The sequence below is a fragment of the Schistocerca nitens genome, chromosome 1 (assembly GCF_023898315.1).
Source record: "Schistocerca nitens isolate TAMUIC-IGC-003100 chromosome 1, iqSchNite1.1, whole genome shotgun sequence".
Classification (NCBI taxonomy): Eukaryota; Metazoa; Arthropoda; class Insecta; order Orthoptera; family Acrididae; genus Schistocerca; species Schistocerca nitens.
In genome coordinates, this window is record NC_064614.1 from 1,159,501,393 (window position 1) to 1,159,512,958 (window position 11,566).

An 11,566-nucleotide genomic window follows, 5' to 3' on the forward strand; every position below is an offset into this window, starting at 1 on the left:
GTTCAAGGCGCAAAAATTATTTATGACTTAGTTGTCAGTGAGCTACTGTCAGATGAGTTTCTTTTCATGACACATACTTGTGTCATAACTGGTCCGAAAACGATCAACATCACCAACAGTCCAATATACAGCGTGATTCCCTGATACAGTTACAAACTTTAAGGGATGATGGGGAAGAGTAAATGTATCAATCTGAGGTAACGAATCCTAGTCCGGAAACTACGGAGTCGAGTGTTATAAGCGATAATTGTTCTGATACCGCTAACAGTATATCTCTTCTACTGCAAGGTCTTCGCTTTCCACATATTGGGAAGCGGGAGTATCGACCAAAACAAATAAAAACTGTCAGTAAACATGGGCGCTAAAATGCATACCTTTGGAGCTACGAACTCTTCTTCAGTAGAAGAGATGTGTTCCACAGCAGCAAAGAAGAATAAGGTCTCATAGCTGTGAAGGTATGCGCCTTAGAGCCCATGTTTGCTGGACACTTTTTCTTGGATTGGTCCATACTAACTCCTCCTAAAATATGGGAAGTAAAGCGTTTGCATTAAAGAGGTTCACTGTCAGAGAAATGAGAACGATTTTCTCTTATAATTTTCGACTCTTTCGTTTCCAACCCACGTTCCTTAGACTGATACTGTGGTGTCACCGCTAGACACCACACTTGCTAGGTGGTAGCTTAAATCGGCCGCGGTCCATTAGTACATGTCGGACCCGCGTGTCGCCACTGTCAGGATCGCAGACCGAGCGCCACCACAAGGCAGGTCTCGAGAGACGGACTAGCACTCGCCTCAGTTGTACGACGACTTTGCTAGCGACTAGACTGACGAAGCCTTTCTCTCATTTGCCGAGAGACAGTTAGAATAGCCTTCAGCTAAGTTAATGGCTACGACCTAGCAAGGCGCCATTAACCATTTGTAACGTTGCATGTACCTCCAGATAGAGTCTCACTTGTATCATCCAGAATGCTGTATACCAAAGGACAATATAAAAGTTAAGTGTTCTAGTAGCTACGTTCTTTTCTTTATCACATTCATTACGACTCCTGTTCCAGACTTAACGCCAGACGGCGTGAGTTGACGCGTGCCCTTTCGGCTACTTCACTGTGGACTGACTGCCTTAACAGTCCACTACAGATACAGTTACCTCTCTCCATCATCCCTGAAATTTTGTATAACCATCACAGTATTGCCCTGTATACAGCTGAGAGACAACAGTGGTTCAACCAGAGTCGGCAGGCTGCGTTACTGGGCATCGACTTGTCAAATGACTTGTGACTATGATTTCCCTTCCCTGGGTGTCAGCCGATAGCATATTTATATTTCATACACAGGGTGAGTCAGGAGGAAAGGTACATAGTTTGAGGGGTGATAGTATTAGTGATTCTGAACAAAAAATTTCATATGGGCGTATGCCCTATTCCGAATGGTTTCCGAGATAGAACACACTTAATATCCCTTATCTACGTTTTTCTTGGAAAACCGCACCATGCAGCGAAGACGCGTCGCAGTACAAAATTAAACTGTATTAAATTTCCTACAAAAAAGTTCGTATTCATTTTTTTTCTCTAGAACTTATGATTTGTGCGAAGAGAACGCGAGAATGTTGAAAAACTCGCTCGACGTACATGCGCTGTAGCTTCTGTAGTTTTTGTAGGCCAATCTGAGGAAGCATATTGAGGTAACAAGTAGAGACGAACAGTTTGATACGGGACACTTGTAGTCTAACAAGTCGGAAAACTTCCAACAAATCTACCGACTGCAAATTTTACGTGTTCACTCTATTTCACATCACTTATTAGTAGGGGAAGGGCGGGCAGCATGACTGTCATTTCAATTTGTGAGTCCGCGTAGTGCTTTAGTCACATGGGAACCTCACAGAGCTGTCACAGAAAGCCCCCTCGGTTATGCATAACCTTTTGAAAAGACAGGATATTGCTCTGTCTCGTTGTCATGTTTGTACGGTTTCCAGATGTAATATGAGATCTGTCTGCATGTTTGATTACAGATTCTCATATGTAGTCAAGCTACTCAAGAATAATTGTGATGAAAGAGGTGTAAGTTGACTACAAATTGCGATATCCACGACAGGTTAATCGGAGCGAGACGTCAAGTACTAATAACTTTTGTGGAAAGGCGTTCAGACGAGCACAAACTCTCATCCGGAACACGACAGTTTAAACCCCCGTTCGGCCATCCTGATGAAGATATTCTGTGATGACCCTAAACAGCTACAGGCAACTACGGAGATGGTTCCTTTGAAAGCGCATGTCCAGTTTTCTTTCCCACATCCCCTAATCCAAGCTTCTGCTCCTTCTCTAATGGCCGCGCTGTCGACGGGTCGTTCAACACCAGTCACAGAAATAAACCTGTTTCTAACAAAAGAATACATTGTCCGTTGTAAATTGTATTTAGCTTTATTAAAGTCTTGCTATTAGCACGATTTTAATGAAGTACAACAGAGCCTACAAGGACAATGTATTCTTTTACTAAACAGAGGCTGTGGATGACCAAGAAAGCAAAATCTTCTGTTTTTGATGTTATTTATGTGAAAAAATATCAACCGTAACTATAACAGGCGATGAATCATACTATTAATAATTAACCAGAAACATAATACTTACCTAATAGTAATAATCAGTACTATTAAATAATAAAAGGAATTACACGGATAGTGTACACAAACAAGCGCAAAGGAGAGCCCATCATGGAAACCACATGACATAGAGAGAGCAATTCGGGCAGTGACGGAGGCATGGGTTCCAAATCTGCTGCACCCATCTATCGAATTCCACTGAATATGTTGAGGAGGAGAAGTTTGGAGAAAAATCTACGTGCTAAACTCAACAGAAGGTACTTGGAGGGCTTCAGTCATTTTTACCTGAAAAGAAGAAAATTTTTCGACCGTCTTTTTTCCGTAATGTCAGTTAACAATCTGCGATGCACAGCGTTTGAAGTGTCCAAGACGAACGACCTTACACGCAGTATTCACAACAAGACAGCAGTGGCTAGAAATGGATGGATTGCTGATTTCTGGAAAAGTTTTCTAACATTGAGAGTGTGAATAATGTAATATTTTTACTAGAGAAGTTTATTAACCCAGATTACCATAAATATATACAATACAGACAATAAGTTTCGGAAAGTTAAACTGGGTTCTTCACATTTTCTACGTACACTATGTTATACACCTGGCTGAAAATGACTTACAAGTCCGTGTCGCCCACCATCGGTAATACTGGAATTCAATATGGTTTTGGCCACCCTTAGCCTTGATGACAGCTTCCATTCATGCAGCCATACGTTCAATCAGTCGCTGGAAGATTTCTTGGGGAATGGCAGCTCATTCTTCACGGAGTGCTACACTGAGGAGAGGTATCTATGTCGGTCGGTGAGGCCTGGCACGGCGTTCCAAAATATCCCAAAGGTGTTCTATAGGATTCAGGCCAGGACTCTGTGGAGACCAGCCCACTACAGGGATGTTATTGTCGTGTAACCACCCCGCCACAGGCCGTGCATTATGAACAGGTACTCGATCGTGTTGACAAATTGCTCTTCAACAGTGGTATCCAAGAAGGTGCTTAAACCAACTATGTGCCTGTGCTGTGATAGTGTCACGCAAAACAACAAGGGGTGCAAGCCCACCTATCCTCACCCCCCCGCCCCCCCCCCCCGCCCCCCCCCCATGAGACACACTACAACACCAGGGCCTCCGAATTTTACTTTTGCCACTACGGCACTACACACGTTGGCAAATGACGTTCACCGGGCATTCGCCATACCCACACCCTGACATCGGATCGCCACATTGTCTACGTGATTCGTCACTCCACACAACGTTTTTCCGCTGCACAAATCGTCCAATGTTTACGCTCCTTACACCAAGCGAGGCGTCGTTTGGTATTTACTGGCGCGATGTGTGGCTTATGAGCAGCCGCTCGAACATGAAATCGATGTTTTCTCACACCCAACTGTCGTAGTACTTGCAATGGATCGTGAGTTCCGCGGGGCTCCCCATTCTGCTCTCTCACGATGCTTAATGACTACTGAGGTCGCTGATATGGAGTACCTGACAGTAGGTGGCAGCACAATGCTCATAATATGAAAAACGCATGTTTTGGGAAGTGTCCGGATACTTTTGATCACATAGTGTACATGAATCATTGTGCACTAATAGAATGGCACAATTACCCAAGTGAGTAGATAAGCTGTCGATGACAATTTAACTTGCCGAAACTAGTTGCTTATATATTTATATTTGTTGCAATCAGGGCAAATAAACTTCTCTAGTAAGAAAATTAAATTGTTCAAGTTCAGACATCGCTCTGCTTTTGACAGCATCAGGCACCATTTGAAATTGCTCAGCAGATTGATTTTGGGCCCGCGAACAGAGCGTGGCTATTGGTGACGGCGAAAATAACTACTTGTGCGAAAACTGTACCTAAAAATTTCAATCACTTTACTTTTTATCGGTATCGGTAGAAACGACGACTTCCTTTTTTTTTCTTTTGTTACCAACATAGAACCTTTTCTGTAAATAAATCTTTCTTTCTCTCGCTATACTGCTTCAAAGTTATAACTGGTTTTCTCAATACATTAGGCCTTTTTAATTACGTAGTCATTATGGCCCACTAACTTGGACACAATGGTCACTTGGCCTTTATCCACCGAGAATGAAAGAATTCATGCAGCCAGTACGATAGTCTGACTGTATACGCGGTAATTTTGGAGTTTCTACGTCAGCTGCAACTTAAATTTAAAAAATCTCCATATGTTTGGGTGGCCGTTATTACTCGTAAACATTCAAACGATGCGGTGTACGCCAGATGTTCGCCACTAATCTTGTAATAGAACACTGTAGGGCTCTTTCTCTTGTTGCAGACACACTGCTGCATTTATCACGGCGTGTTACAACTACTGCACGTGCTTGTCGGTTAGGCAGTAACAGATGTAAACCGTGCTGCAGCCTTCCCTTACCTGCATACTGTTGCATCTGTGCGTATACTGTGAATTTAATAATCCTGATTGTCTTGGCATTTCGAGATCCGCAGCTGCTGCTCAAAGCCAAAAATGCCATAGACAGCAGAGAGGAGATGCAATTAGTGACGATTTTACGCGTTTCGCACACAGCGAGTATAAACCCGGGGCCAGTTACGTCCACTCCCGGTGTGCGGTGCGTTTACGTCGCCGGGAGGGAGCGGCGATTACTTAAGCCCGCCTGCTGGTGCGAGATTCCCCCCACCGGCCGGCGACCGGTTGCCGGAGAGGTGAACGCGGCCTTTTTGCGCTTCTGCAGTCCCAGCGAATTTATTATCCCCGGCAAAACTGGCGCCGCGTCCACTGGCGCTTTTTGCCGTCGACTGGCACTTTGACATATTTCACCGCCCGTCCCACAATTTTACCCCCGCGCTCTTTCCGAACAAATACGGCGCCGCACACCACGGTGCCGTCGTAGTTTTGTTGGAGTCCCCGGTTGGCGGAGGGGGGGTTGGGGGTGTGTGTGTAAAGGGGTATCGCGGGGAGGCCGACAGAGGAACGGAGGTGTCAGTATGAAAAACCTTAACTCCACATCAGTACTAAGCAAGCCACCTTACGTGGAGGCAGGTCCTGATCTAGGGGAGGAGGGAGGACAAATTGGGGCGGGGGCAAAGCGGGGTATCTGCCCCGGGCGGCAATTTCAGGGAGCGCCAAATTCATATTCTTGAAGAAAAACAAACCTTATTTCACAAAGCGCCTAGCACCCGGCGCACGTTCGTCTATCGATTATTCATACCATTTTGAAACGCATACCAGTTGACTTTTGAATATATTTGAACATACTCTGATTTCTGAACGATTAGCAGAATTCTGAATTTGTACATGGTGTAAGTGATGTCTCTGCCAGGGGAATGCCTGTCGCATCTACAAACAAAAAGTTTTATCGCTGACAAAGGAGACGGAACTATATGAGCTTAGCCGAATAAATCCGAACGGGTGAATGCCGATCGATGTTTGTTTACGTGGTTGATTGGCTATGCGAATCATCGGTGCTGTTATAGTTATAAGCGAAATCCACAGATTCAGTTTACCAGAGTGGAAATAAACGGCTAACAGGAATACATATTATCTTTTCGGAGTGTCCAAGAAAATGAAATTTTGACAGAAAATTTTTCACCAGATCGCTACACTAGCAGTTCTGCAGTCCCCAGTTAACAGCAGCTTTAATTTCTGTTCTCGGAATAGTGTGGAAAACGCGTTCTAGGAACGCGTAATAACGTCTAACCAGAGAATAAACGCGGGATAACTGAACCGGTGATTCTGGCAGGGCTAGTGAATTTAACCGAAGAATAAGTTTTGGTCATGGCAGGAATAATTATAGAATTACTGATGACAAGATTGTTTGTTGGAACGAGGAAGGAGAAGAAACGAGGACATCGCACAAATGATATGGAAGAATAAGAAGATTCCAAATTTATATAAAAATTTCGTACTTCTGCTTATCGATCTCATGCTTGAGAAACTGTGGCGTATGAATAGAATGTGAAACTATTTCCTAACATAAAACTTTTCGCTTGTACTGGACCTAATACGCATTTGATATTGGTATTTCGTGAATTGGGCTTTATGTAATGGCTCTGAGCACTATGGGACTTAACATCTGAGGTCATCAGTCCCTAGAACTTATAAACCTAACAAACCTAAGGACATCACACACATCCATGCCCGAGGCAGGATTCGAACCTGCGACCATAGCGGTCGCGCGGTTCCAGACTGAAGCGCCTAAAACCGCTCGGCCACACCGGCCGGCTGGGCTTCATGTAGATGAGGTACATAAAAATGACCATTTGTGCCAAAACAGTCTCTCTTATTTGGTGTGTGTTACAATTACTGCAATATTGGAAAGGCCTATTCCGTTTTGTCTAGCAGACGTTGACAAAACGAACGTAACCAAATCGAGAAACCACACCAGTCTTGAGCACTACTCGCGTTAACAGCTTTTTCAGGGTTAGACAACAACATTTTCATTTTTCATGTATAAAAATGTTTGACGAACTTTGTTGAGGTTATACATTATTTCTCAGAAGAGCAGGCACGCTGTGTAGAGTTGTGGCAAGATTATAGAGGAAAAAAAAAATACTGGGACCTAAGAATTGAAGAGATGTATACTGTCTTGCTTGTCTTGTGTCTTTACTGCTTTTATGTTTCCTAAATTTAATTTCATGTCACACAAAAGAGAAAGTTATTAGCTGATAGTGCATGGGGGCTTAATTAAAATAGAAAGCAAATAATTTTAATTTTTTGATTCAGTAGCTGTCTGTTCGGTTACGAAGTCTCGTAACGGTTGGCCCTGACTAGTATTATAACGCTATCTGACTGCATAGAACAATAACGAAGAATGAAATGGAAATTTTCATTAACACAATTAATTAATTAAGTCCCCAGCAACTATAAAACCTACGAAACCAAAGCACAAGTGTAACTGTTCTGTGTGTGGAAGTATGACTCAACGTACGCATCTGGCACGGTTCTTCTTCAACAACACAAGAAATTTTAAATATCATTTATACTGAATTAATTGAAGAAAATAGAAATACCATAATTACTCAAGAAAACCAGAATTACACTCTAATACAAGAACACAAGCCAGATGCTTTGTTGACTGAACCTGTAATGACGCATTATTCAGGACATTGAAATAATGAGAAAGAAAAGAAAAGTAGTTTGTTACCTTAATTTATATTGATGAAAAGCACTCTAGACATTACAATCTCTCCACACCGACTCGCTACTATCACATCTCAACAAGAACTTTTCAGTATCACATCTCAGCAAGCACTGCCTACTAGCTCATCTCAACAAACACTCCTCACTACGACATCTCAGCACTGACTACCACGAGTTCTCCCAAAGCACTGACCACTACGACATCTCAATAATCACTGCCAGTGGAGGCGGCGGAACAATACTCTCTAGCGCGATCTCTGGCGCTGTGGCTCAGTGTAGCCACCTTTCAATAGGCAATAAAGAGCACAAATTTTCTGAATATCTCTTATTCTCCCGGTCATAAATAATGCTACACTGTATTAATTGTGAGGGGATAGGATGTCAAACCAGCCGACTGGGAGCAGGAGGGGCACCAAAGGACATTTTTAATGCCACTGACCTGAATGTAGGGTAGATGGCTTCCATTGCAAAAAACACACGTTTGAATTCCACACGGCATTGTGCAAGTTGGAGGTAGCTGCGTAAAGGTGTGGGCAATGTTTGCATGGAATGGATCCTCTGGCCCAACGGAAACGATCACAAAGCAAAAATGCTGTGACGTTCAATAGAAGAACTTAAACTAACTTATGCTAAGAACAACACAAACCCATGCCCGAGGGAGGACTCGATCCTCCGGCGGGAGCGGCTTGTGAACATATCGGTTAGATCCTAGACGGCTGGCAAGCCGTCACCTGCTCAGATGATCCCAAGTTGAAAAGGCAAGAGCTGACAGCAGGGTTCGAGTGTAGCGCTTTTCAGTTTCTTCTCGCAGTATCATATCGCCCATCTTATCCTCGTCTGTGTCCTCTTCTATTTCCGTAATGTTCCTTTTAAGATCATTTTCCATTTATGGTCACTCTACATACTCCTTCTAGCCCACAGTTTCCCCTTCTACGGTTAGTACTGGCTTTCCACTTGAGCTTTTGATATTCATAAAGCTGCTTCTCTTTACTCCAGAAACCTTTTCAGTTTTCATACACGTGGTATTCGTCAGTGTCATTTTTTGGACTTCCGTGCTCCCTTTCGCCTCCTTCATTTGCTGAGTTTTTATATTTTCTCCTTTGAGCGATTAAATTCAGTACATCCCGTGGTATCCAAGGATTTCAACAAAGTCTTGTCTTTTTACTGACGTGGTCTTCTGCTACCTTTACTGTTTCATCTCTCAAATCTACGCATTCGTCTTCTACCGTATCCGTTTTTCCCTGTTCCAGTCAACCGATGCCTAATATTAACTCTGTGACTTGTGGGGCGGTGGGTGGAACAATAGTTACAAAAATGTTCCTATTATTTATTTAATGCTGTTGTTTGCCGTTCTCAACACTGGCTCTCTAACTACAATATTGGCAACCTTAAAGTGATTAGCAAAACGTGAAGCCTGTAATTAGAATTCCTAGTGCCCACTTCATCTGAGAAATACATTTATAGCTACAGCTTATAGCTCTGAGGAATTAGGAGATCGTCTGGGATTCATAATCAAGAATCATTCTCTCTAAAATGTTCACTATATTCTGAAAGTAACAGACCAAAAATGCAAAAGGAATCTAAATATAAATTTTTAAGTTTCTAGCTCTTTTCTGTTGCGCCAATGATTTTTACAGAAAAACATCCAAATTTCGAAAATGGTTAAAGTTATTGAACTGATATTCAACACATATTGATTTAGTATTACTCCTGACATGATAGAAACGTTTCAGGTTATTTACTTGATTTTTAAAGTATTGCGCAACATTTATGACGTCAGAGCTAGTTACAGCGGACTAGGCTGGCACACAATGGAAATACTGATGTGAATTTTATAAGGCGTGAGTAGGCTGCTTCCCTACAAAGTCTCAGCGAACTTTAGTTCTTTCAACCTATCCATATCTCAGCTCCTTAATTTTATATATTTTTGCAATTTGATTAGTTTTAATTTACAGTTGGAAACCAATAAATTGAGGTAAGAGTTCAAATATGATTGCTAAATCTCTGTCTTGCCATTATATAATGTCTGAAACCTTAAAGTGGCTCCAAGTCTATTCCACATAAACAACCGTCTTTCATTGCTCTTAAAGCAAGTGTACGGATGATGAAACTATGCTCTGTCCCAAATTCTACCAGGTGGTTTTATCTTTTATTCTTTTGCCCCGGCCACATCCACCAACGGTTTTCCACAGGTTTGTTACCATTGGGAAAAGCGTGTCGGTCGTAAATTTTTAATCTGTTTGTTGGCGATCGATTTCAGCTACTGTGTAGCTATCCTCACTGCTACATGAATAAAAGAACATAATGAGAAGCAGGCATTACAATATAAATTAAAACCAGATCATAAATACATAAGCTTACGGTTTACATGCTGATTTATTTGTGATTCGGTTTTAATTTATATTTTAATGCATGATTCTCATTGTGCTGTTTTATTCATGTAGCACTGAAGACAGCAACATAGCAGGTGAAATCGATCTGCCCTTCCTCCTATCTTGGTAACTGTTTTAAATTCTATATAAAGACTCAAAATATCCGATGACCTCGATGAGAACCATAGCAGTGTACAGCTAGTGGGCGTGTAAATGCAGATGTCGTGTAGAAACCGATGCACTGGTCTGATTACTATCAGACGGTAAAAGGGTTCAGTCAGGGGAGTGGTAGCAGATACTATTCAACCTCCCGGCGGAGGTTCGAGTCCTCCCTCGGGCATGGGTGTATGTGTTTGTCCTTAGGCTAATTTAGGTTAAGGAGTGTATTAGCTTAGGGACTGATGACCTTAGCAGTTAAATCCCATAAGATTTCACACACAGTTGAACATTTTTAACTATTAAACCCTGTCACGGACGAGGGGTTGCTCAAAGTTCAGTAATACAATATTCCTGATGGCGACTAAGGGATGACTACGTCGCTTAGCAAAATCAAAAGCCCCACACCAAGCCAAGCAACACTTAAAGACATCTGATGCCTTTGGGTCTTGCGTGCTAGCCTGCAGCAGCGACTCATTGGTGTGCGTATGTGAGCGCGCGCGCGCGCACGCGTGTGTGTGTGTGGGGGGGGGGGAGGGGGGGGAGGGGGGGGGAGGAGCTTAGGGCTTAGCGTCCCGTCGACAACGATGAGGGCCTCAATATAGACGCAGCAAATGGTCGAACTAGAGACCGTTGGGAAAAGAAATCAAAAGAATTATAGGAGAATTCACTTTAAACCTCATAAAACCTAAATCTGGATGACCAAACGTGAATTTAAATCATCGTTGTGCCAATTAGACTCTAGTGTCTTACAACTGCTCCATCTATATCTTATCTTCCTACACAATCTGCTCACAGCTCGTGAAGACTATTTGTCTGCTGCGCCTCGAAAAAGTATGCTTTGTATTTACGAGTGCACAACTGCACGATCTGCACACAGCTAGCAACAGAAGTCATCTGGAGCCTGACAGGAGATGGCAAAATGCCGCACCACCGTCGCGCCCACAAAGGCAGCCCACAGGCGCGAACTTGCAGCGGCCATCCCCGCCTCCGGCTATGTTAGCTGTTTGAAGCGCGTTGAGAGGTCAGCTGTGCTACCTCTACCCCCCGCAGCAGCCTGCCGTCTCTGTCCGAAAGTAAACATAAACGAACACAGGGCGCAACTTGCAGCCCCACGGGATGTCCAGGTTAGGCACCAACTGAAGAGGCGAGCAAGTTTATAACTGCCACGATGGCGGAGATACCTCGAGGAGTAAACAGAGCACCACACAAGTCGGCTATCGGCATCACTGTAACGATTCAAAATGTCAAAGCGTTCTTAGTTTGCGGTGTAGTTAATACTTTTCTTGCTGATATATTGAAGTACGTTAATAATGTTCTCCGTAAGTGAAATTA